The sequence below is a fragment of the Megascapheus bottae genome, chromosome 3, assembly GCF_031878675.1.
Source record: "Megascapheus bottae isolate mThoBot1 chromosome 3, mThoBot2.hap1, whole genome shotgun sequence".
NCBI classification, from domain to species: domain Eukaryota; kingdom Metazoa; phylum Chordata; class Mammalia; order Rodentia; family Geomyidae; genus Megascapheus; species Megascapheus bottae.
In genome coordinates, this window is record NC_143511.1 from 41,339,720 (window position 1) to 41,365,132 (window position 25,413).

The following is a 25,413-nucleotide window of genomic DNA, read 5'->3' on the forward strand; positions in this document are numbered from 1 at the left end:
AGAATCCCATTGGTAAAGATTCAGAAGTATAAGAGGTGCAGTTGGAAGCTATTTTTCCCTTTTCTAAACCTCCTGAGGAAAGTAGTATAGGAGGTGATCAATCACTGATTGTACTTGGTGTCAGAACATGAATTTCTGGAGCTCAAACTAATGTCAAACTTGTCAAAAAGGTCCAGCATGACCACTGGGCAGTGGTCCCAGTGCTCCTGCAGAGGCCAGGGCACACTTTTTAATATAATTTTTAGATGATACCTTCTGGGTACCTGCAACATGGAATGGATTATATTGAGACCACAATTCCTTTAGCTTTAATCACAAAATTATTATCTTGACTATAGGTCCAAACAGATAGTAAAAGACAAAAGATCTCAGGCCAAGAACAAGTGGCTCATGTTGATAATCCTAAATACTGAGAAAGTTGATATGTGGGTATCTTGTTTAAAAGCCAGCCCATACAAGAAAAATCCATGAGATTCTTATCTCCCATTAGCCACCCAAAAATTGGAACTCATTCCAGCTTGTGGCTCAAGTAGTAGATCATATCCTTGATCAAGGAAAAAAAAAAACTCAGAGACAGATGCCAGGTCCTCAGTTCAAGTCCCAAGAAATTGCTCTATATTTCTCTATAACAATATTCTTATTTTCCATATATTTTTATTGTAATTAATAGAAGGGTTACAATATATTTGCCAGATAGAAAATGCAATACTTCACATACATTGATACCTTTTCTCATGTCTTGGTCCCCATTTCCGTCCACCCCACGCCCACGCTTCATTTTGTTTTCCCCCTTCCTTATACAATTTCAAATAACCAAATACGAATATATCCAAAATTTCAGATAACAAAGTGAGATACTGTAACAATATGAGATAAACAAGGGATAGCAAAAGGGATGAGAGATAACATAGTACATTAAGGACAACAATCACTTATCATATGGATTTTGCTTCTATATCATAGAGGTCCTTTCATTTAGCATCATACTATATGGCCTTATGTATCTAGGTTTTGCTCTATTGCAAATCTCTGCTATGAGAGCCCAAGGTTTCTACTGATTAGGACAAATGAGGGAAACCATTGAGCCTATGTTCCTTTGAGTCTGGCTTACTTCACTTACTATGATATTTTTCTAAGTCTTACCATTTCCTAACAAATGGGGCAATGCCATTCTTTCTGACAGCAGCACAGAATTCCATTGTGTAAAAATACCACATCTTGTTGATCCACTCATCAACTGAGGGGCATCTGGGTTGGTTCCATATCTTTGCTATGGTAAATAGTGCTACAATGAGTATCATTGTGCTAGTGGATTTAGTATGTCCTTGTTTCTGGACAATTGGGTAAATGCCAAGTAGTGGAATTGCTGGGTCATCGGGGAGCTCTATGTTTAGTCTTTTGAGGAACTGCCATACTGCTTTCCATAGTGATTGAACGAGTTTGCACTCTCACCAACAGTGTAGTAGTGATCCCTCCTGACCACATCCCCTCCAGCATCTATTGTTATTAGATTTCTTGATCATGGCCATGCTAACTGGAGTGAGGTGGAATCTTAGAGTTGTTTTGATTTGCATTTCTTTTATGACCAGAGATGTTGAGCATTTCTTTATGTGTCTATAGGCCATTCTTATTTCTTATTCAGAGAAAACTCTCTTTAAGTCTTTGGCCGATTTTTTAATGGGATGGTTGCTACTTTGGAGATTAGTTTTGGAGTGATTAAATATTTTGAGCTGTTGATATATTTTAGATATGAGGCTTTTGTGCGTTGTATGGTTGGTACAGATCTTCTTCCATTCTGTAGGCTTCCTAATTAATTTACTAGCTATGTCCTTTGCCATACAAAAGCTCTGCAGTTTAATGCAGTCCCACTTATCCAGCCTTTCTCTGATTTGTTGTGATTCTTGGTCCATATTAATAAAGTTTCAACCTGTGCCAAGGAGGCCTAGTGTATCTCCTATTCCTTCTTGTAAAGTTTTCAGTGTGTCAGCTTTTTCCTCCAGGTCTTTGATCCATTTGGAGTTAATTATAGTGCAGGGTGACAAAGAAGGATCCAACTTTAGTTTTCTGCAGGTGCTTAACCAGTTCTGCCAGCACAACTTGTTGAAGAGGCTGTCTTTCTTCCATTCTATTTTTTGGCTCCCTTGTCAAAGATTAGGTGGCCATAGGTCTGTGGTTTAATATCTGGGTCCTCAGTTCTGTTCCATTGGCCTTCAGGCCTGTTCTTGTGCCAGTACCAAGCTGTGTTGGTCACTATAGCTCTGTAATAGAGTCTAAAGTTTGGTATTGAAATTCCTCCCTCGCTGTTATTTCTGCTAAGGAGTGTTTTTGCTATATGCGGTCTTTTATTATTCCATATGAAATTTTGGATTGCCTCTTCTATTTCTGTAAAGAATTCTATTGGGATATTGATGGGTATTGCATTGAATTTGTAGATAGCCCTTGGCAACATTGTCATTTTCACGATGTTAATTCTTCCAAACTAGGAACATGAGAGGGTTTTCCATTACCTCAGTTCTGCTTTAATTTCCTTTTTCAGGGTTTTAAAGTTTTCATCAAAAAGGTCCTTTACATTCTTAGTTAAGCTAATTCCTAGGTACTTTATTTTCTTTGAGGCTATTGCAAAAGGAGTTGCTTTCCTGATTGTTGCTTCATTCCTCTCACTGTTGGCATATAGGAAGGCAGTTGATTTTTGAGGATTAATTTTATACCCTGCTACTTTCCAAAGTTTTGAATCAGCTCAACCAGCTTGGGAGTAGAGTGTATAGGATTCTTTAAAAACAGAATCATGTCATCTGTAAAGAGGGAAAGTTTTACTTCCTCTTTCCCTCTTTGGATTTCCTTTATGCTTGCTTCTTGCCTTATTGCACTGGCTAGGAATTCTAACGCTATGTTAAAGAGGAGTGGAGAGAGTGGGCATCATTGTCTCATTCCTGTTTTTAGAGGGAATGACTTTAGCTTTTCGCCATTAAATATAATAGTAGCTGTGGGTTTGTCATACACAGCCTTTATTATATTGAGGAATGTTCCGTTGATTCCTAGTTTCTCCAGAGCTTTTAACATAAAGGTGCGTTGGATCTTGTCAAATGCCTTTTCTGCATCTATTGAGACAATCATGTGATTTTTGTCCTTGCACCTGTTGATGTGTTGGATTATATTAATTGATTTGCATATGTTGAACCAGATTTGCCTCCCTGTGATGAATCCTGTTTGATCATATTGTATAATTTTTTGATGAGTTGTTGTAGACGGTTGGCCAGTATTTTTTTGAGAAGTTTTGCATCTATCTTCATCGAAGAAATAGGTCTATAGTTCTCTTTCTTTGATGAATACCTGTCTGGTTTGAGGATGAGGATTTACTGGCTTCATAGAATGAGTTTGGTAAAGAGCCTTCATTTTCAATTTCACTGAAGAGCTTGAGGAGTACTGGTGTGAGCTCTGCTTTGAAGACCTTATAGAATTCAGCTGTGAATCCATCTGGCCCTGGGCTTTTCTTAGGTGAGTGGTCTCTTCTTGCTATTTCTATTTCAGTGCTTGAAATAGTACTGTTTATTTGGGTTAGTTCTTCTTGGTTCAGAGTGGGTATGTTAATATTGGCTAGGAATTCATCCATTTCTTCTAAATTAGCATATTTGTTGGCATAAAGTTTTGAGAAGTATTCCTTCATGATGCTCTGGATCTTGGTAATTTCTGTCGTGATATTACCATTTTCATCTGCAATTTTGTTTATTTCAGTATGCTCCCTTCTTTTTTTGGTAGGATTTTTAAGGGCCTTCAATTTTGTTAATTTTTCAAAGAACCAACTCCTTGTTTTGTTGATTCTTTCTATAGATTTTTTTGGACTCCAATTCATTTAATTCTGCTTTGATTTTAATAATTTGCTTCTTTCTACTGGTATTACGGTTGGTTTGTTGCTCTTTTTCCAGGAGCTTAAGGTGACACATTAAATTTTTGGTTTGTGATTTTTCCAGTTTGTTATTGTAGGCACTTAGATCTATAAATCTTTCTCTGAGTACTGCCTTTGCCATGTCCCAAAGGAGCTGATATTTTGTGTGCTCCTTTATGTTAAATTTCATAAACTGTTGGATTTCTGTTCTGATCTCTTCGATGACCCATTGGTGATTCAAGAATGTGTTGTTCAGTCTCCATGAGTTACAGGGTATTCGTTGGGGGAGATGGGTGTTTAGTTCCAATTTGATGCCCTTGTGGTATGAGAGATTGCAGGGGAAAATTTCAGTGTTTCTGAATCTGCCCAGGTTTATTTTATGCCCTAAAATGTGGTCTATTTTTGAAAATTTGCATGTGCTGCTGAAGAAAACATATATTGTGTTGTTGCTAGGCTCTATAACAATTTTCTGTCTCTGAATATTAGCTTACCTTTTCACAGCCTGGAATTTTACGTGGCACATGGTAGGAGTTTAGTAGGTGTCTGCTGAATGTATAAATCAACATTATTTTTAAGTACAGAGAAAAAAAAGGTATTCAATGAAGAGAGAATGAGGCAAAGGATTTGAGTCCTGAAATATTGATTAGTACAGTTCTCCCACTTTATCAGTTGGGAGCATGAGTGGCTAGGAGCCAGGCTCTGGAAGGGAAGTGACTGCCCCCAAATCCTGGACACTCTTTTGTGGCTCATATTTAGTTTATAGCTTGCTCAGCAGGAGATAAGGAAAAGAGGGCATGAAGACATCAAAGTTTCAACAACTGTACAACTCCTTTTTTCTTCCTGTTGGTATTTATTTGCTCTGTTTCCTGCTGACACCATAATTTTTGGAATTTAATGATACAATTGTTTCTGAATACAGCAGAGAAAGACATCCCTAGTCATTTAATTGGCTTCCTTGATGAAGTAGAATTTACTGCAGTTTAATTTCATTTTTCCAGTGGGAGGGGAAGATATGAAAAGGTGTATAGAAAGGTAATATTTACTTCTGATTGAAAAGGTAATGTATTAGGGAAGAATTTCAAACTCAGCCTACCTAATTAAGTTCAGCTATGTCCTACACACATGGGAAACATCATGAAGATTTTATTTAATACTAGCAAAAATATTACTAAATTATTAGTCTTCTTATTAAACTTTGGCCTTTGTTCTTTGGAATTTCCTTTCCCATAACAATTCTCCATCATATTGTATAACTTTCACATGGATTGCTCTTACAATGAAATTTAGAATCACATCTTCTATAAATGTCTAATGTTACTCCCATATAATTATGATTTGGTGTCTCCAGGTTTCTATAAATATAGTTATATAACCAACTTATGTTTCTTCCATTAAGGAACTGAACCATATATATACATACATATATATATATAGAGAGAGAGAGAGAGAGAGAGATAGATATAGATATAGATATGAAATTTTAAAAGGTAAACGTTTACCTATCACATTGACACACTATGCCAGAGGAATCTTATGGTCACATCAATCAAAATAGAAAATTTTGCATTAAATGAAGCAGAATTTTCTTATGATAAAGACTATCTACAAGAAATCTATCATTAACTATACACTTAATGGGGAGAAATTTAAAAACAAAATTCTTATTCTAAGATCAGAAATAAGAAAGAAGATCTTTTCTCATCCCTATGGACATGGTATTGGAAATATAAACACAACTGTATACACATAAAAGTTTATGATTATAGCTATGATGTTTTATTACATAGATTTATATGTATCTATGACCTACAAACCCTCAGCCTAATTTTAATTATGTTCTAAAATCTAAGTGCCAGTGATTGTAAATAGAGATTTGCTTTCTGAATACCTGTATCCACTTAATTCTTAGCAGAATTCTGAGGAAGATTTTTTTTCTGGGTCATGGGGCTTGAAATCTGGGCATGGGCACTGCCCCTGAGCTCTTCAGCTCAAGGCTACTTTCCTATCCTTGAGCCAAGCCCCATTTTCCATTTTCTGGAGGTTAATTGGAGATAAGCATCTCAGGTATTTTACAGAGATAAAAATAGTTTCATTAAGGTCAAACAAATACCAAATATTGGGGGGGGAGGGAAAGGAGGAAAAAACATGAGAAAGGGTATCAATGTGTAAGACACAATTAAGAGTAATTTTCTTTCTCTCAAATTTTTGTCATCTAAGAAGAGATAAATTCTGGCAAAATAAAAAAATAAGTAGCATGCATTATATCATCTTCCTTATAGGATTTTCATGGTCAGTTGGTAAATAAAAATAAGGTTTGATTTTTTTTAAATTAGTATTTATGAAGAAAGTACAATTGGAGCCAAGCATAGGATCACACATCGGTAACACCATTTTCTCTGGAGGTAGAGACAGAAGACTCATGGTTCAAAACTAGCCTGGGCAAAAGATAGCCAGACCCTGCTTCATAAACTAAACAAATATAAAAGGGTAGGCAGATTGGCTCAAATAGTAGACCAATTGCCAGTATGCATGAGATCCTTGATACAATCTCTATTGCTGAGGGAAAGAGTAAGTTGGGAGAAAAATAATATTTGCATCTTCCTCAAAGTTACTGTAGAAATTTAAATAACTATAACTACTAGAGGAGGAAGATATCATAGTATCATTAACAGAAAAAAAATTAACCATGTATACTTGATCTCAATATTATTTTATTCCTGGACACAAGTATGAACAAGTTGTTTTCAGTGAGGACAAGATTCATTTTATATTCATTCCAAAGTATTTGATCCATCCATTATTTTTCAAGGCACAGATTTGATTATAGATACCTGAACAGATAAAGTCAACATACAATAACCACAATAAATCATTAATACTTCCAATCACGTGTTTTCCTAATAAAGTAAAACAAAAAAATTTAAATCAGGCTCCCACCATTTCCCACAAACATTTCTAAATTACAGTCTTCTCTTCCCTACATCTTCTACGATTTATCCTATTCTCTTTTACCAAAAGGCCCTTACTTACTTCTACTAGCACATTTCCATTTCTCTCCTTTTGGGGAAAAAAAAAACGATTTTTTTTGCCAGTTGTGGGGCTTGAACTCAAGGCCTGTGAACTCTCCTTTTACTTTTCTCAAGGCTAAAGCTTAAAGACTTGAAGCCACAGCACCACTTGTAGCATTTTTTTCTATGTATGTGGTACCGAAATGTCGAACCTGGGTCTTCATACATGGTAGGCAAGCACTCTACCACTAGGCCGAACTCCCAGCCTCCAAAATTGATTTTATCTGAATTCATACATCTCCATATCATTTAGCTCAGAATACCAAATACATTTTAAATCAGTTCTTTCATGTACAACATTTGAAGCCTCTCTTTTCTATCTACTCTTCTGTTAATTTGAAAAAATATTATTTCTGTACATATTATAATATTTTTTCCTCACTTACTGATAAAACTTGGTCTGATCTTCAAGAAGTAACAACAATTCAAAGTTCAATAGTGCTAGTTGATGGGATTCATGTGCAGAAGCATAAAAACTGTATAGCCTATTCAGTATCAAACTACATTGATCTACTTAATTTTGTTTTAATGCTTTGAGCTATGAAGTATGTATTCATAGTATAATGCCATCGAGTTTTGTATTGTATTTTTTGTGTGTGTCTGCTTAAGTATGACATTACCTCACCCCAAAATTTAAGATCTTTGAAATCTAAGATATAGAGAACTCATTCTGAGTTCTATACACTTGGACAACTGGTCAACTGTGTTATACCAGTCAGATTGTAAATTAGAGATAAGACCACCTATCTTATAATGTCTTTATGAAGATGAAATGGAGTAATTTATATTAAATAACTATAATATGGATATCACTCAAGCAAATGAAACACATGTGCTTTTTTTTGTAAGAAGGCAGAAAAACATTGAACCCACTTGACACATAATTAGCACTTCTGAGTAAATGCTTATAATGGGATAAGAATAGAGTTTTATAAGCTTTCGATATTTTATGATGAGAAATCATTAGTATGCAATGAATAAAACATAAGAGTAAATCTTATTAGATCTACAGTTATAACTTACTAGTACTGTGAGATAGAAACAGGCCCTTTACTTCTTTGATTCTTCATTTCTTCACCTGAAAGAAAAAAGGACATTGGACTAAATTGATGGTTTTCCAAGGAATTAAAGTATATTGATATATTTATTCATTCTATAAATGAAATGTGATAGAAACATAAAAAATGAAAGCATAAAGACGGGTGGAGGGTGTGGGGGGGAGGGAAATGGGTACCAATACATGTGAAAGGGTATCAATGTATGTGAATTAATGCACCTTCTATCTGGCAAATATCATGTAACCCTTTTACTAATTACAATAAAAAATGAAAGCATGAGCAGTTAAATTATTTTGAATGATACAATAGAAGGCCAAAGCCTGCTTCTGATATCTTTCATTAGGCCAGATTAATCATGCAACAATTTTAGCCATGGCTTCACAGAGTACTCATGAGGAGCTGATAGAGCTAACCAGTTACTCAGGCCTACTTAGAAATTATTTAAAACAAACATCAAATCTAAGCTATTTTACATTCCCTGTGTGATTAAGAATTTCAGCAGTTGGAAGAATGATCTTACCAGGTATTGTCTAGTTCACTGATAATCCTGATGTTAATAGTTACATGAAGCAAAGACATGTTGGTATTTAAGGACAGATAATATATTGAACAAATGAATGTTGAGCAAAACTTGATATTTCACATGTTAAAGACTTATGAGGTGAAACATCATGTGCATGCACTATAGTTTCACTGTTTCACTATCAAAGCATGTGTCAAGATGTTCACAATCTTATATAATAGTTCACACAAATAATTAAGTGCTGTTGTTTTAATATTTTCTCAGTTATAGTTCTGGGAAGTTATTGATATTCTCTATGCTGTTGCTTATACAGAAAATGCAAATAATATTATGCACTGCCTGGCTTTGTTTTTTTTTTCTTTGCAAGTATTGATAATGTCTAAGTAACATTATTTCTTTTGTTCTCACATTTTACATAATTCCGTATATATTTTACAAGGCTCAGCACAGAGTATGAAGCAATGTTAACATCTTTAATGTTCTCTTTCCCAGTAGTTTCTAACTTTGCAACCTTTTGAAGCTGTTAAAATAAAGTCAAATAATGATACTGCTGTGGCATAAGTGTATGCTAAGATCAATAAATTGTGCTTGCTGGAATAAATTGCAATTAAGGGGCTAGTACTTGATTGCTTGACAGTAGGTAGTCTTTCTGGCCCAAATAAACTTGAGTATCAGACTGACTTATAAGCTAATTAGTATAGACTTCACGTGTGCTTCATTAGGAGTCTATAGGATCATATCGACTACTGCCTACCTCCTGAGAGCACCCTTGAATTTGTCCCATGACACTTAAAAGTAGCAAGTAATCCTGCTTTCATGTTTGTTTACTGAGTATTATATTAATCATTTTTAATGAAGTACCATAAAGACATATGTCTCAATGATTGCTCTATTGGCAGTAAAATTTTCAGATTTCCCTCTATCATTCTTGTGTTTTACACCTTTATTATAAAAGATATATAATTCAGTATAAAAAAAAGATCTCATCAGATAAAGGATGATGTGTACTATACTACATAGTTCCAACATTAGAAGAATAAATACTAGCAATTCATTTGTAGGCTAAAATACCTAATAAAACATACATTTCATAAGAAATAAATAACCTGAAAATGGGGAAAATTGCTTCCAAATAAAAAAAATGCAGTTATCCTACAGTAAAATTTGTAGCCTTCATCATTAACTTCTTCTATTCAGCATTGTATTTTATGTGTTATAAATTCTAACATATGCCTACATAACTATCAAGGATTAAATAGTCAAAAGAGTAAAGGGAACTTAATTAAGACATCCTTGGACTAAATTCACAGACTTGATAATGTGTGTTTTTCTTTAATACAGATTGTATTTAGTAGCATATTTCCTTTTAGAAAGCAATTAAATACAAGTTTGTTAAATGAAAGAAACTAACAGAGGAACTCTTCAGTGACTACAGTTTATAGTAGACTATTACAAATTTCATAAGTAACTAGAATAGAGGATGTGTGAGTTGTCAAACAAATGATCAGGAGAGAGAACTATTAATTACCTTGATTTGACCCAAACTTGCTATTTACATGTAATGAAATGCCAGATTTTATCACAAAAACATGTATAATTGGCACATATCACCAGGCACCAGTGGCTCAAATCAGTCATCCAAGCCACTCAGGAAACTAAGATTTGAGGATCACATTTCAAAATCAGCCCAAACAAAAAAGTCTGTGAGATTCTTACCGCCAATGAACTTCTCAGAAAATATGGTAGTGGTGCTGTGGCTCAAGTGGTAGTAGCCTTGAGCACAGAGAGGCTCTAGGACAGTGTCCAGGCCCTGAATTCATGCCCCAGGAGAACATGCATACACACACACACGTGCGTATGGAGATGGAAATGTTAACAGTTAATTTGCTCATTATGTATTGCATGTACTGAATTATCATCCACTATTGGCATATATTTGAATAATTAAAAATGACAATGAATTTAAAAGTCTAAATCATCACAAAAGACAATGATTATGAGAAGGAAGATGGCGCCGAGACAATAGGGATGCTGCCTAGCTCTCTCTGACAAAAAGAGGGAACCAGGGAGTCCCATGAGCCAACTACCTTAAGAGATCCACAACAACAAACTCAAAAAGCAACGGAGAAGGACTCAAACTGGAAAAGAAATCCTGATAAAACCCACATCCAACTTTCTCAAAGAATTTGGAAGGCGAAGACCCCTCCCCCACCTCTCGCCGCCGGATCCAAGCCACAAAAGCCGCGGAAAGCATCCTCGGGCATCGCCTCAAAGCCACGAAAAGCAGCAGCAGTGGAGGGCGCCAGGCCGGGAGCCCAACGGCTACAGAAACCAGCACAGAACCGGGCCAGGGAATGGCGGAAGCAGCGGAACCCAGACGCGGAATCAGAACAGCAAGCAGCGGAACCCAGACGCAGAACACAGGCGGCGGCGGAGACCCGAGGGGAGTGAAAGACTCCCCACCACCGTGGAGCACCCGCAGATGGACGCAGTGGCGTGAGTAATACAGCGCATCCCCAAACACATCGGGAAAGTGGAGCGGGTGCCAAGCAATAGAACTTAACTCAGACCCCAACACCCCACCCGAGAAAGACTGGCGGGAGCAGGGGGGCAAGGAATTTAGAATCCTGTCCCTCCCCTCAACAGCCCCCTCCCTCAGGCCATTGACTGGAGATTGACAGGCGGGCTACCTAAGACCCAGCACCCCACCAAGGGAGGCGGGGCTGTCCCAACTCCCACCCACCCAACGGGCTCAACCCCCAGCCCTCTGACTGGAGGCTGACAAGCGGGCGGACCCTAAGACTCAGGACCCCACCAGGGGAGGCGGAGCTGTCCCAGCTCCCACCCGCCCACCAGGCTCCTCTCCCAGGCCACTGGATCTGGAGAGTGGAGGGCGCTGGGACCCTCCTTACAACAGTGGGTAGAGGGTGCGGGAAAATAGGAGCCAGCATCTGGCCCCCCTCAATTCTTGAGCGGGGCATCCTCCAGCTGGGAATCCTGAGCAAGACACCACCGAGGGGCCCCCCACAGTTACAGACTCTGACAAAGTAGTGGAAAAAAACAGGGATCTGAAGGGCCAACCAGCAGCCAAGCTCCCCTTCTGAGAATCAAAAAGGCGAGGCTCTGCCCTTGGAGCCCACTTCCTCAGCTGGGCCCCGCCCCTGGGAACAGAGGCGTCTCCTGCTGGTCCTGCTGAGAGCCCCTGGAAACTCTCAATCCCCAGACCCTTGGCTTGGGGCCGCCCCTGGAAGCAGCACAGGAAAACGTCTGCCAACCACGCTCAGACGGAAGCTCGCAGACCCAACCTATGGTCCACTGTGAGGCCACTGGTTGGGCTAAGAGCTAGTCGTGCAGCAACACATAAGTTTTATTCTAATACTTTCCAAACTTTGTACTCAAATATGCTACCTACTTACCCCCTGGCCTCTCTCATTCTATTTTTCTATCTCTGGACCTCTGTTCATCTTTCAACCCTTATACTGCATGGATCTACACTTGATGGCTGTTGAGCAACACTGTATATCTAGGTGTTTAATTATTCTCTAGGCTCAGAGGGACTTAAAGACAATAGAGATTGGATTGAGAGGCTTATTGTTTTGGGTATAAATCGCTTATCAGTGGATGTATTAGACTGGTCAGTAACTGCACAAAAAGAGAGTGATAACACCAATCAAAACTTGTGAACATCTAGAGTCTGCCAGCTACAGAGGTCTAGGTTGGATATATCTGAAAAACTATAATCGTGTTTAGTATTAATCTTGCTCCCATTTTCAAATGGGCAGAACAAGAAACTCAAGAAAAATGTCAAATCAAGAAACAACATCCCCCACCCAATGTAAACAGACAATGGAACAGTCCCTGGCAATCCTAGAGGAGAGTCTTCCAAGTGTTATACAAATGCAATTGATAAACATCATTAATGAAAAATGTGAAAATATAAAGAAAGAGATAAGGGAGGAAGCCATAGCTGAACAAGAGGAAACCATAAACAACATGATAAGTGAAAAAGAAGAAGCCATAAAGGAGGCCATAATAAAGGTTTTTCAAAAAAAGATGTATGAATTCATAGAATCCACAAATAAAAAGGTGACCGAACTCCAGCAAATGTTCAAAGAAAATAAAGCTACTGAGCTAACCACTCAAATGGAAATCAAGGAGCTAAAGAAATCCATACATGATCTAAAATAAGAGATGCAAGGCATCAAAAATGAGCAATTAGAAGCAAGGGAGATGAAAAATAAAGTAGATAGCTTTGATAGCAGGTTAGACAATGCAGAGGAGAGAATTTCCGAGGCTGAAGATAATTTAGTTATTATAGAGAAAGAACAGAAAATGAGTCAATCCAAATCTAGGAAAAATGAGAGAGCGCTTCAGGAGGTCCAAGATACAATTAGGACGTCTAATTTAAGGCTAATTGGTATTGAGGAGGGCATGGAGAAAGAGGTCAATGGTATTGGAAATATACTTCAGGGAATCATCTCAGAGAATTTCCCAATATCCAGAAGGGCAGGCCCATCCAGATACAAGAAGCTTTTAGAACCCCAAACAGACCTGACCAGAAAAGAACATCCTACCGCCACATCGTAACCCGAACTGGATCAATAGAAACCAAAAAAAGGATCCTAAAGGCAGCCAGGGAAAAGGGTTCAGTAACCTATAAAGGAAAACCAATCAGAATAACCCCAGATTACTCAGCAGAGACCATGCAAGCAAGAAGTGACTGGAAGCATATATGTCATGCCCTTAAGGCAAATACCTACCAACCAAGAATACTCTACCCAGCTAAGCTCTCATTCATAACTGAGGGAACAATAAAAACATTCCATTCCAGGGAAAAGCTGCAACAATATGTCGCAACAAAACCAACACTACAGAGAATTCTCAAAGATGTTCTATACATAGAAAACCAAAATAAATGCAATATAAGGAAAGAAATGGCACCTAAAGAGCATACCATCTAAGGACCACAAGAACTGTCAAGACACAGGCCCAAATAAAAGCTTTTAAAAATGGTAGGACCTAATAAATATCTCTCAATCCTAACTCTCAATATCAATGGACTTAACTCTCCAATTAAATGGCATAGGCTGTCTAGTTGGATCAAACAGCAAGAGCCATCGTTCTGCTGTCTTCAAGAGACACATCTTACCCAAAAAAACAAACATCTTTTGAAAGTGAGAGGTTGGAATAAACTCTATCAAGCTAACGGCCCCCATAAACAGGCTGGAGTTGCCATCCTCATATCAGATAAAACAGACTTCAAACTAAAATTAGTAAGAAAAGACAAAGAAGGTTACTACATACTACTAAAGGGATCTTTCCTCCAGGAAGACATAACGATCCTAAATATTTACACACCCAATCCCGGAACTCCAAACTTCATCAAGCAAACTTTACTTCACTAAAACCATACATAGATCGAAATGCAGTGATTGTCGGTGACTTTAACACACCACTCTCACCTATGGACAGATCAACAAGGCAAAAACTCAACAGAGAAACCTTAGAACTGAACAACTATATAGACCAACTAGATCTAACAGACATCTGCAGCAACAACACAATATACGTTTTTCTCAGCAGCACATGGAACATTTTCCAAAATAGATCACATTTTAGGCCATAAAACAAACCTGGACAGATTCAGAAACACTGAAATTATTCCATGCACACTCACAGACCACAAAGGCATCAAACTGGAACTGAACACACATCTCCACCAACGAAAACCCTGTAACTCATGGAGACTGAACAACACATTGTTGAATCACCAATAGGTCATCGAAGAGATCAGAACAGAAATCCAACAGTTTATGAAATTTAACAGTAAGGAGCACACAAAATACCAACTCCTTTGGGACACAGCAAAGGCAGTACTCAGAGGAAAATTTATAGCGCTGAGTGCCTAAAACAAGTTGGAAAAATTGCAAACCAACAAGTTAATGTCTCCCCTTAAGCTCCTGGAAAAAGAGCAACAAACTAACCCTAATCCCAGTAGAAGAAAGAAATTATTAAAATCAAAGCAGAATTAAATGATTTGGATTCCAAAAAAACTATAGAAAGAATCAACAAAACAAGGAGTTGGTTCTTTGAAAGAATTAACAAAATTGACAAGCCCTTAGCAAATCTTACAAAAAAAGAAGAGAGCATATCGAAATAAACAAAATCACATATGAAAATGGTAATATCACGACAGAAATTACCAAGATCCAGAATATCATGAGGGAATACTTCTCAAACCTTTATGCAAACAAATTTGAGAATCTATATGAAATGGATGAATTCCTAGCCAATATTAACATACCCACACTGAACCAAGAAGAACTAAGCCTACTCAACAGGCCTATTTCAAGCTCTCAAATAGAAATGGCAATTAGAGAACTTCCACCTAAGAAAAGCCCAGGGCCAGATGGATTCACAGCTGAATTCTCTAAGGTCTTCAAAGCACAGCTCACGCCAATACTCCTCAAGCTCTTCAACGAAATTGAAAATGAAGGTTCCTTACCAAACTCATTCTATGAAGCCAGTAAATCCTCATCCTCAAACCAGACAGAGATTCATCAAAGAAAGAGAACTATAGACCTATTTCTTTGATGAACATCAATGCAAAACTTCTCAACAAAATACTGTCCAACCGTCTACAACAACTCATCAAAAAAATTATACACTATGATCAAACTAGATTCATCATGGGGAGGCAAAGCTGGTTCAACATACGCAAATCAATTAATATAATTCAACACATCAACAGGAGCAAGGACAAAAATCACATGATTGTCTCAATAGACGCGGAAAAGGCATTTGACAAGATCCAACACCCCTTTATGTTAAAAGCTCTGGAGAAACTAGGAATCCATGGAACATTCCTCAATGTAATAAAGGCTGTGTATGAGAAACCCACTGCAAGTATTACACTTAATGGTGAAAATCTAAAGCCATTCCCTCTAAAATCAGGAACGAGACAAGGATGCCCACTCTCTCCACTACTCTTTAACATAGTACTAGAATTCCTAGCCAGTGCAATAAGGCAAGAAGCAAGCATAAAGGGGATCCAAGTAGGGAAAGGGGAAATAAAACTATCCCTCTTTGCAGATGACATGATTCTGTATTTAAAGAATCCTATAGACTCTACTCCCAAGCTCCTTGAGCTGATTCAAAACTTTGGAAGAGTAGCAGGCTACAAAATCAACCCTCAAAAATCAACTGCCTTCCTTTACGCCAACAGTGAGAGGATCGAGGCAACAATCAGGAAAGCAACTCCTTTCACAATAGCCTCAAAGAAAATAAAGTACCTAGGAATTAGCTTAACTAAGAATGTAAAGGACCTTTTTGACAAAAACTTTAAAACCCTAAAAAAGGAAATTAAAGCAGAACTAAGGAAATGGAAAAACCTCCCATGCTCCTGGATTGGAAGAATCAACATTGTGAAAATGACAATCTTGCCAAGAGCTATCTACAAATTCAACACAATACCTATCAATATCCCAATGTCATTCTTTAAAGAAATAGAAAAGGCAATCCAAAATTTCATATGGAATAATAAAAGACCCCGTATAGCAAAAACACTTCTTAGCAGAAAGAACAGCGCTGGAGGAATTTCAATTCCAAAGTTTAGACTCTATTACAGAGCTATAATTCTCAAAAGAGCTTGGTACTGGCACAGGAACAGGCCTGAAGACCAATGGAATAGAACTTAGGACTCAGATATTAAACCACAGACCTATGGCCACCTAATCTTTGACAAGGGAGCCAAAAAAATAGAATGGAAGAAAGAAAGCCTCTTCAACAAGTTGTGCTGGCAGAACTGGTTAAGCACCTGCAGAAAACTAAAGTTGGATCCTTCTTTGTCACCTTGCACTAGAATTAACTCCAAATGAATCAAAGACCTGGAGGTAAAAGCTGACACACTGAAAACTTTACAGGAAGGAATAGGAGATACACTAGGCCTCCTTGGCACAGGTTGAAACTTTGTTAATATGGACCAAGAATCACAACAAATCAGAGAAAGGCTGGATAAGTGGGACTGCATTAAACTGCAGAGCTTTTGTATGGCAAAGGACATAGCTAGTAAATTAATTAGGAAGCCTACAGAGTGGGAGAAAATCTTCACCAACCAAACAACGGACAAAGGCCTCATATCTAAAATATATCAACAACTCAAAAAACTGAATCACTCCAAAACTAACCTCCAAAGTAACAACCATCCCATTAAAAAATGGGCCAAAGACTTAAAGAGAGTCTTCTCTGAAGAAGAAACAAAAATGGCCTATAGACACATGAAGAAATGCTCAATATCTCTGGTCATAAAAGAAATGCAAATCAAAACAACTCTAAGATTCCACCTCACTCCAGTTAGAATGGCCTGGATCAGGAAAACGCATAATAACAGATGCTGTAGGGGATGTGGCCAGGAGGGTTCACTACTACACTGTTGGTGGGAGTGCAAACTCATTCAACCACCATGGAAAGCAGTGTGGCACTGCCTCAAAAGGCTAAACATAGAACTCCCCTATGACCCAGCAATTCCACTACTTGGCATCTACCCAACCATCCAGAAACAAGGACATACTAAATCCACTAGCACAACAATGTTCATTGCAGCACTATTCACCATAGCAAAGATATGGAAGCAACCTAGATGTCCCTCAGTTGACGAGTGGATCAACAAGTTGTGGTATTTGTACACAATGGAATTCTATGCTGCTGTCAGAAAGAATGACATTGCCCCATTTGTTAGGAAATGGAAAGACTTAGATAAAATCATATTAAGTGAAGTAAGCCAGACTCAAGGGAACTTAGGCTCAATGGTTTCCCTCATTTGTCATAATCAGTAGAAACCTTGGGCTCTACTAGCAGAGATCTGCAATAGAGCAAAAGCTTGATACATAAGGCCATATAATGTGAAGCCAATTGAATTGACCTCCAGGATATTGAAACAAAAGCCATATAATGAATGATTGTTGTCCTTAATGTACTATGTTGTCTCTCATCTCCTTTGCTATCCCTTGGATATCTCATATTGTTATAGTATCTCACTTTGTTATCTGATATATTGAATTTATTTGTATTTGGATATTTGAAATTTGATAAGGAAGGGGGGAAAACCAAGATGGGTGGGGGGTGTGGGGGGGAGAGGGAAATGGGTACCAAAACATGTGAAAGGGTATCAATGTATGTGAATTAATGCACCTTCTATCTGGCAAATATCATGTAACCCTTTTACTAATTACAATAAAAAAATAAAATATAAAAAACAGACAATGATTATTTAAAAGTATATTTCTGAGTTGGCATTGATCGAGATATATTGTATTTATAAACTGCTTTATTAGTTGGCAACTTCATTGTATAAATGCTTAAATATAATAAAAAATAGATATGTTTCTTTGTTTTTTCTCAGTGAAACTGCTCTAATTTTGAGATTCTTTGGGCTTGTGAAGTAACGGTTTCAAGTTTGATAGAGCATGCAATTTAACACTTGAGCAATACTTATAGTCTTTATATTCTTTATTTTTACTTTCACACAAGGTCTTGCTAAGTTTACTTGTGAGAGTCTTTTACTTGCAATCTTACTGCTTTTAAGTTGTACCACAAGACATCATGTAACTGACATACATCATGTAACTGACCACACATCATGTAACTGACATATATTCTTAAAAATCCAAATAAAAAATAGAATTTCATGCAAACCTTCTCATATCAGGTCTTCTCTATTTCTTGGTACTCAATGTTAGATGTTTATTTTAGGTGCTATTTAAGTCTTGCATTCTTATGAGTTTACAATAATATAAATTTATGTTTTTTAATCTTTTCTTCTCACTTCTTCCAGAAAATAAATTTAAGTCTAAATAAAAATATTTACACTTATGAAGGTCAATAGTATCTCATGGGATATGAGTTACAGCAAATGCTTAATGAAAACTAGTTTAATTTGAAATTATCAACATTCAAAATTATAGTATATCTTATGAGGTCATTGCCTGCTTTTAACAACCTCAATCTACACATGCAAATGCATTTTATAATGACTTTATAACTTCCTTTTGAATTTTAAATCTTATTTGTATAATACAAAAATAGAAAAATTTTAAGAAAAATTATCAAAATACAATTTAAAACAGTGCAAACACAGATGTATACTTTCAGACTAAATTAGAAACTCTAGAATAAATATTTCAACATGAAGATTGGTGAAAGCTTGTAGAGGTATGCAGCAGAACCAAATTCCATGTCCTAGCTCTAGGTTAAGCCCATCAAAAACAATATCTGTGCTGTCTAAAAGCTAAATATATCACTTAATTATGTTTATATGTTTACAATATCTGTTTTATTTTGATAATCAATTCATGTCTAAATGCATTTATGAATCAGTTACTTGTTCTAAAATATTTAAAAAATGAAAAGTCATGCATAAAATGGGAGGAGTATGTAATAAAATTAGGAAAACATATTTCAAAGTATGATCAAGGTATTTCACTAATGAATTAATATGAAAGAACATACATGTTATAGTTTTGCAATGTTACAGTTTCATTTTAAATTATAACTGATAAAATTAAGATATCATCATTTGCTTAGAAAAATAAAAATATTGACATAGGTAGGTTTAACCAATAATCAACCAAATAGTCATTATCTTTTAACATTTATTCAGCAATTTCTTATGCCTCCTAAGATGAGAGCTGAAGACATTGATTGAGGGTATCTTTTTTTTCCCATGCCTGTCATTGAACTGGGGGGGGGGGAAGAAATATTTTGAGGTCTGGCCTTGTGTTACATTGACTGAAGCAAATAGGTAGAATATGGTCAAAGGCCAAAATTGAATTTAATCATCCAGTAAACACACTGACTATGTAGGATAGCCTTGCTAGCAATTGATAAAACTCTGATTTATACTGAGTTTGTTCATCTGTGGGATGGTAATTTTTTTAAGTATTACAGTAAAAAGTTCTATTTTGTTATCTCACAATTGTGCAATCATTACGACAAAATTGTCATTTTATAAATTGGTTTTATAAGATCCAGGAAACCAAGTTGTGTGCCAAAAGATAACCCTCTTTTCTAAAAAGCACTATTCGTTGGGAGTTTGGCCTAGTGGTACCACATATACATAGAAAAAACTAGAGATGCTGCTGTGGCTCAAGTGATAGAGCACTAGCCTTGAGAAAACCCAAGGACAGTGCTCAGGCCTTAAGTTCAAGGCCCAGGACTGGCAAAAAAAAAAAAAGTCTCAGGTTCTAAAACACACTACTCTACACTCAGATACTACTAGTATGATTCTTCCTTTTTTTCCTCCTCTTCTTTCTAATCTCTCTGTCTCGTCTTTCTCTGTGTCTCTCTACTCTCTCTCAGTCTCTGTCTCTCCTTGTTTCTCTGTGTTTGCCTTTGTCTCTATCTCTCTGTCTCTCTGCCTCTCTGCCTCTCTCTCCCTGTCACTCTCTCCCTCTTTTTTTCTGTCTCTGGCTCCATTCCTCTTTCCTTCTAATCTCCCTTCTTTTTTTTCTTTTTCTTTATCTCTTATCCTGGGATTTGAATTCTCAGCCTAGGCGCTGTCCCTGGGATCATTTTGCTGAAGACTAACACTCTACTAACTTGAGCCACAGCATCGCTTCCAGCATTTTCTGTAAATAATTGGAGATTCGAGTCTTGTGGGCTTTTCTGCCCAGGCTGGCTTCAGAATGTGATCCTTAGATCTCAGCGTCCTTTGTAGCTAAAAGTACAGGCAGGAGTCACAGGTTCCCAAGTTCTTTGAACAATCCTGATTGCTATTATTTTATAATGGGCTAAGTTTGAAATTGGCCTATCTGACTATATTTTACTTTTCCTCTAGATATTAAGGTCCATTTTTCAAATTTTTTTTCCTTTTCTGTAAGTAGTTGCACAAAAGAGTTGCTGTTTAACAAAGCAGTTTATGGATACAGTGCATCTTTACCAATGTCACTTTTTTCAACATTCTTACAAACTCTTTCCAACCCACTCCTCCCTCACTCCCTCTTCTTAATTTTTAGTTTATGGATTGATTCTTTGACCATTTAACAAAGCAATTTGTGTATTTATTATATTTTTATCGGCATCATCCCTTCAACATCTTCATCCTCCTTCTTCACACCCCTTCCTTATATTTCTCAATTCTGTGCTGTGTACAAAGCATGCTTACCTGCACTTTTTCCTTTCCCCATTTCAGTTTTCCCTCTCCCTTTGCCTGTCTCCCCAGATCTTTCAAGTACCCACATTCCAATATTTATTTTGAGAGAGTATTTTAGTATTATTTTTTACTGTAATTAACAGAAAGGTTACATTATATTTGCCAGATAGAAAGTGCATTATTTCAGAGTGCTAAGCCAATATATGAAAATTGGATTAAAAAAAATTGATTGGCTCCTTTATCCCTATGTATATCATCTCTACAATAATAATAAACTAAATAATAAAAATTACTAAGATTAAATTTTCAGAAAAAAATAAAAACCTGATACATACATATACAGTTCAATATTATTCAGCCAAATAGAAGAATAAAAATGCATAATTTATAGAAAAATGAATAGAAATAGAGGGCATCATATAAAGTAAGAAGTAGCAGGGTCAGAAAGACAAAAATCATGTTTTGCCTACATGTAGAATGAAGAGCAATAGAAATACTATATGATTTTAAATGTGAGAGGGATTGCAGGGAGAGGGCCATTGAATAGGGGAGGAGAGGGCAATGGAATGAATATGATAGAAATACATCAAACGTATATATGTGCATGAAGTTAACATAAAAATCCCACTAGAAACTGAAAAAGGATGTAGGAAGCAGGAAGACATTTAAAAAATCAGATAGGATAAATGTAATCCAAATATGCAATATGGAGATACCAAAAGGAAATTGTTTGTATAATTAATAGAATTCAGTTACAAAACCAATGCATTTCTTCAAAGTTAAGAAGAAAGAAGAAAGCGATGAGTAGGAGATGAATGTATGAAAACGTTGAAAAGAGTGACATTGATCAAGGTATATTTTGTACATAAGCTGCTTTGTAATATGGCAGCTCCTTTGTACAAGTAATTAAAGATAATAACAAAATAAAATTAAATTAATTTGTTGAAAAATAAAATGTGTGAATATAAAAATGTTTCTAATTACAAAATGTCTAAGATTTCTCTTTAGATATGTCAGCAAAAATCTTTCTTATTATGAATGCTTTTAGCTTTTACAAAGTGGCTTTTAAAAGCCCACTGTTTTGTTTAGGTTAAATATATCTCAGGGAATAGTTATTTTTTAAGGTACCGCAAATAGAATTATGATCATTTAAAACAGGGATAGGAAGCATAAATTCCAATTCTAATACAGGCCCAACTACACAGTCAATTTTTCTCCTCTAAACAAAGGTACATTCTCTGAGTCCTTTTACAATATTCACAGATATAGATACAAAATAAAAGGTAGCACCCCAACTTTTAAAATATACTTTTTAGCAGATCTGAGTAAAATAAATCATAGTAGTTTCTCTGTTTTTCCTAGAGCTTTAGGCAAACTTTATTTTCATTTTTTTAAATTTTTTTCTAAGAAATAGTAAGCAGCAGAACTTAGATATATGCTAACAGGAATCCATACATATGAGCATACACATGCCTTCCTGCGAACATGCATATTTTCAAATTATTCCTAATTCCCAAAGGCAAATTATAGTATGGTCTGTGTTACTATCAGTGATTTCTAAATGGATATTTCCTAATATCCATAAACACAAATATATATAAAATCCTTTGTAGAATTTGAGTTACTAACTTAAAATTAATATATGAAAGTGCAAACATATGGAAAATTGGTTACCACTCATTTTCATTTTATAATGTGATATTAGGCTTAATTGTAAAATAATCATGTTAGAAGGATAAAAAAATCAATGAAACAAGAATAGGCATCCATTATAAACACAGAAATTGCTTTGTCATAATGTCTAAATCCTTAATTCTCAGAGCCTGTGATTGTTTTATTATATACAAAGGAGATTAAGGATGCAGAGGAAACTAGTATTACTAAGTATCTGATAATTAAATGTGGACTCTCTAGTGCATTACTCAAGTCATTCCTGTAGTAGTAACGGTCCTTACAATTGAAAGAGAGAAGGACCAGTGTGAGAGTGTGACTCCCCAACCATTTACATTGGAAGATGACAATAATGATTCAAGGATTGTGGGCCAGATCTAGACATTTGCAGGGGCAGGGCTCGAAGCATGGCCTACTGGTAGAGTATTTGCCTAGCATGCACTAAGATCAGGATTTAATTCTTCCTTACCACATACACAGAAAAAGCTGCAAGTGGTGCTATGACTCAAGTGGTAGAAAGCTACCCCTGAGAAAGCCCAAGAATAGTGCCCAGACCCTGAGTTCAACTGCCAAGACAAAGAGAATTTAAAAAAAAGAAAAATAAATAAAATAAAGGGAGAAAAAACTAGGAGGGCTTGGAGGGTCAAAGAAATGGATTCTCCATCTAATCCCCCAGGAAAAAATTCAGCCACACATTTGTGACCAAGAGTACAAGTTCTATGGACATAGATTTCCTCTTCTGTAGGTATATGTTTAGGAATGAAAATACTATAATTTTGTGTTTAGTTGACATTCAGACAAACTGCCAATCTATTTCCCAAAGTGAGTGCACCATTTATGTGCCTATGAACATTACATGTATATGAGAATTCCAGTTTCTCCAATTCTCATAAATATCTGTTATTGTCTCTTAAAAATTATTACAAATATCATAGTGGACCTGATGTGCCCATCTCATTGTGATTTGTTTTAAAATTTCTCTAATGGCTAATGATCTGAGTGGCTTTTTATGTGTTTATTCACCATTCGTGTGTTTTCCTTGGAAAAACAGTCATTTAAATGCTTATAATTTTTATACATTTAAAATATTTAATAATGTTGAAATATCTTTTATTCTTGAAAGGATATTATTGAATATCTTTGTCTGACAGAGAACAAATTTGTAGAAGACTTGGATTGAATGGAAAAAATAGAGGGAACAAAGAATGTGATTTCTATGCCATCAGATCACAGAAAGGTAATGTAAGATTGTATATAGTTTAGGAACATTTTGCTACAAAACAAATTAGCATTCATATCCTTTCTCTCTTACGTAGTGAAAAGAGAAATGGTACCTATTCTTGCTGGGACTTATGGGTAAAATCAACTAAATTTGGGGCCATTCAAGTTCATAGAGTAGAAAAGATGATAGGAAAATAGAAATTGTACAATATTTTAAATGTGGAATTGCTACTTAGGTAATGGGAGCAAACTCTTATTTCCACAAGCCTCTCAGGTTATTAGATGGGGAAGCTACAGCAAAAAGCCTTATCAGAATTTAAGTGCTATCCTTACAACAGAAAAAAAAAATAATTTATCAGGGGAGTAAGGCCATCTAAACAAATCTGTGGTATATAATATTGTCTTTCCCTTGATGCACTTTGAGATGCTTTCTATAACTTTAGGTCTTCTTTTGATTTATTATTATAACAAACTGTTTTGTCATATTTATAAAAAAACTAAGCATTTTTCTTCTTTTTCTTGTGCCTAGCTATTTCTATATATAGCCTGATATGCATAAAGATTGTCCTTAATCCTCCTTCAGAGATGAGGAAACCGAGTTGCTACAAGATGGGTCATTTGCACAATCTGGATGATAATTCCTTGTTGAACTGGACCTCTCTCAATGTAGTTTATACCGCATCACATTGTCTATAAACAGGATAATAAAACTTTTGCTGCATCTGTCAAAGTTGTAATTAAGATTAAATTTCTTTATGCCTTGCTTCCTACAACTCTTCATTAAGCTAATGGTGAGTGTGCTGTCAGGATGTGCTCACTACATACTAAGTGTAGGAAGATAAAGTTACATGGGATGTATTAGGTATTCAGCCAGATGGACTTGACAAGCCCTTTTTTTCATATACCATTTTTTATTGTAATTAATAGAAGGGTTACATTATCTTTGCCAGATAGAAGGTGCAATCGCAAACCAAAAATTTAATGTGTCACGTTAAGCGCCTGGAAGAAGAGGAACAAACCAACCCTAATCCCAGTGGAAGGAAGCAAATTATTAAAATCAAAGCAGAATTAAAGAATTGGAGTCCAAAAAACTATAGAAAGAATCAACAAAACAAGGAGTTGGTTCTTTAAAAAAATTAACAAAATTGACAGACACTTAACAAATCTTACCAAAAAAAGAAGGGTGCATACCAAAACAAAATCACAAATGAGAATGGTAATATCACAACAGAAATTGACAGGCTAGGAAGATAAAGTACAATGAGCTAGTGGCAGAGCAAGAACAAATGGATGTCATCTTGGAGTAGAGTCACAAATGTGTTCTAAGGAGCTGATGTGAGCTGGGTTACAAACAAAAAACTTTACAACTTGTGGTGTAGGTAGGAAAGTTGAAGAAAAACATGTCAGTGGATAGCAAAGTTTGAGAAGAAATGTACTCATTTCTTTAGGTATGTTTCTGTAACCCCTCTTATATTGCTCTGACATTAAAATAGAGGTTCACTATGCTGACATCACAGCTGAGAGTTGCTATACATAGAATAATTTTATAATTATGATATGTATAATATAAAAATAAAATATAAGGCATTATATATTAAATGACAGTTGTAATGAATGTTTTGAAGGAAAATATTACAACTCATTTGTCACTTAGTTTGAATCATCTTCTTATGGTAATTTATGTGAATTTCAGGTACCCTCCATTGATGTGAGTACTGAATTGAGTAAGTACTGGAAATGTTTAAAATCAGTGAATCTTGGCTTTCTCTGCCTACATGCAGTACCCACTACAAGGTCAACAATATCCATACTTTCTTTGGGGGATCAGATAAGAGTCAAAC

At 36.1% G+C, this 25,413-nt stretch overlaps 1 long non-coding RNA gene across 2 annotated transcripts in view; it reads right to left on the minus strand.

The window, feature by feature from the left end:
• The window catches only part of LOC150065397 (uncharacterized), a 763,905-nt gene that overhangs the window by 462,286 nt on the left and 276,206 nt on the right, over positions 1–25,413 (minus strand). For both annotated transcript variants that reach the window (XR_016534764.1, XR_016534763.1), the window contains one exon: positions 7,975–8,029. This is a non-coding gene — a long non-coding RNA (uncharacterized LOC150065397). The remainder of the gene's footprint in view (positions 1–7,974; positions 8,030–25,413) is intronic.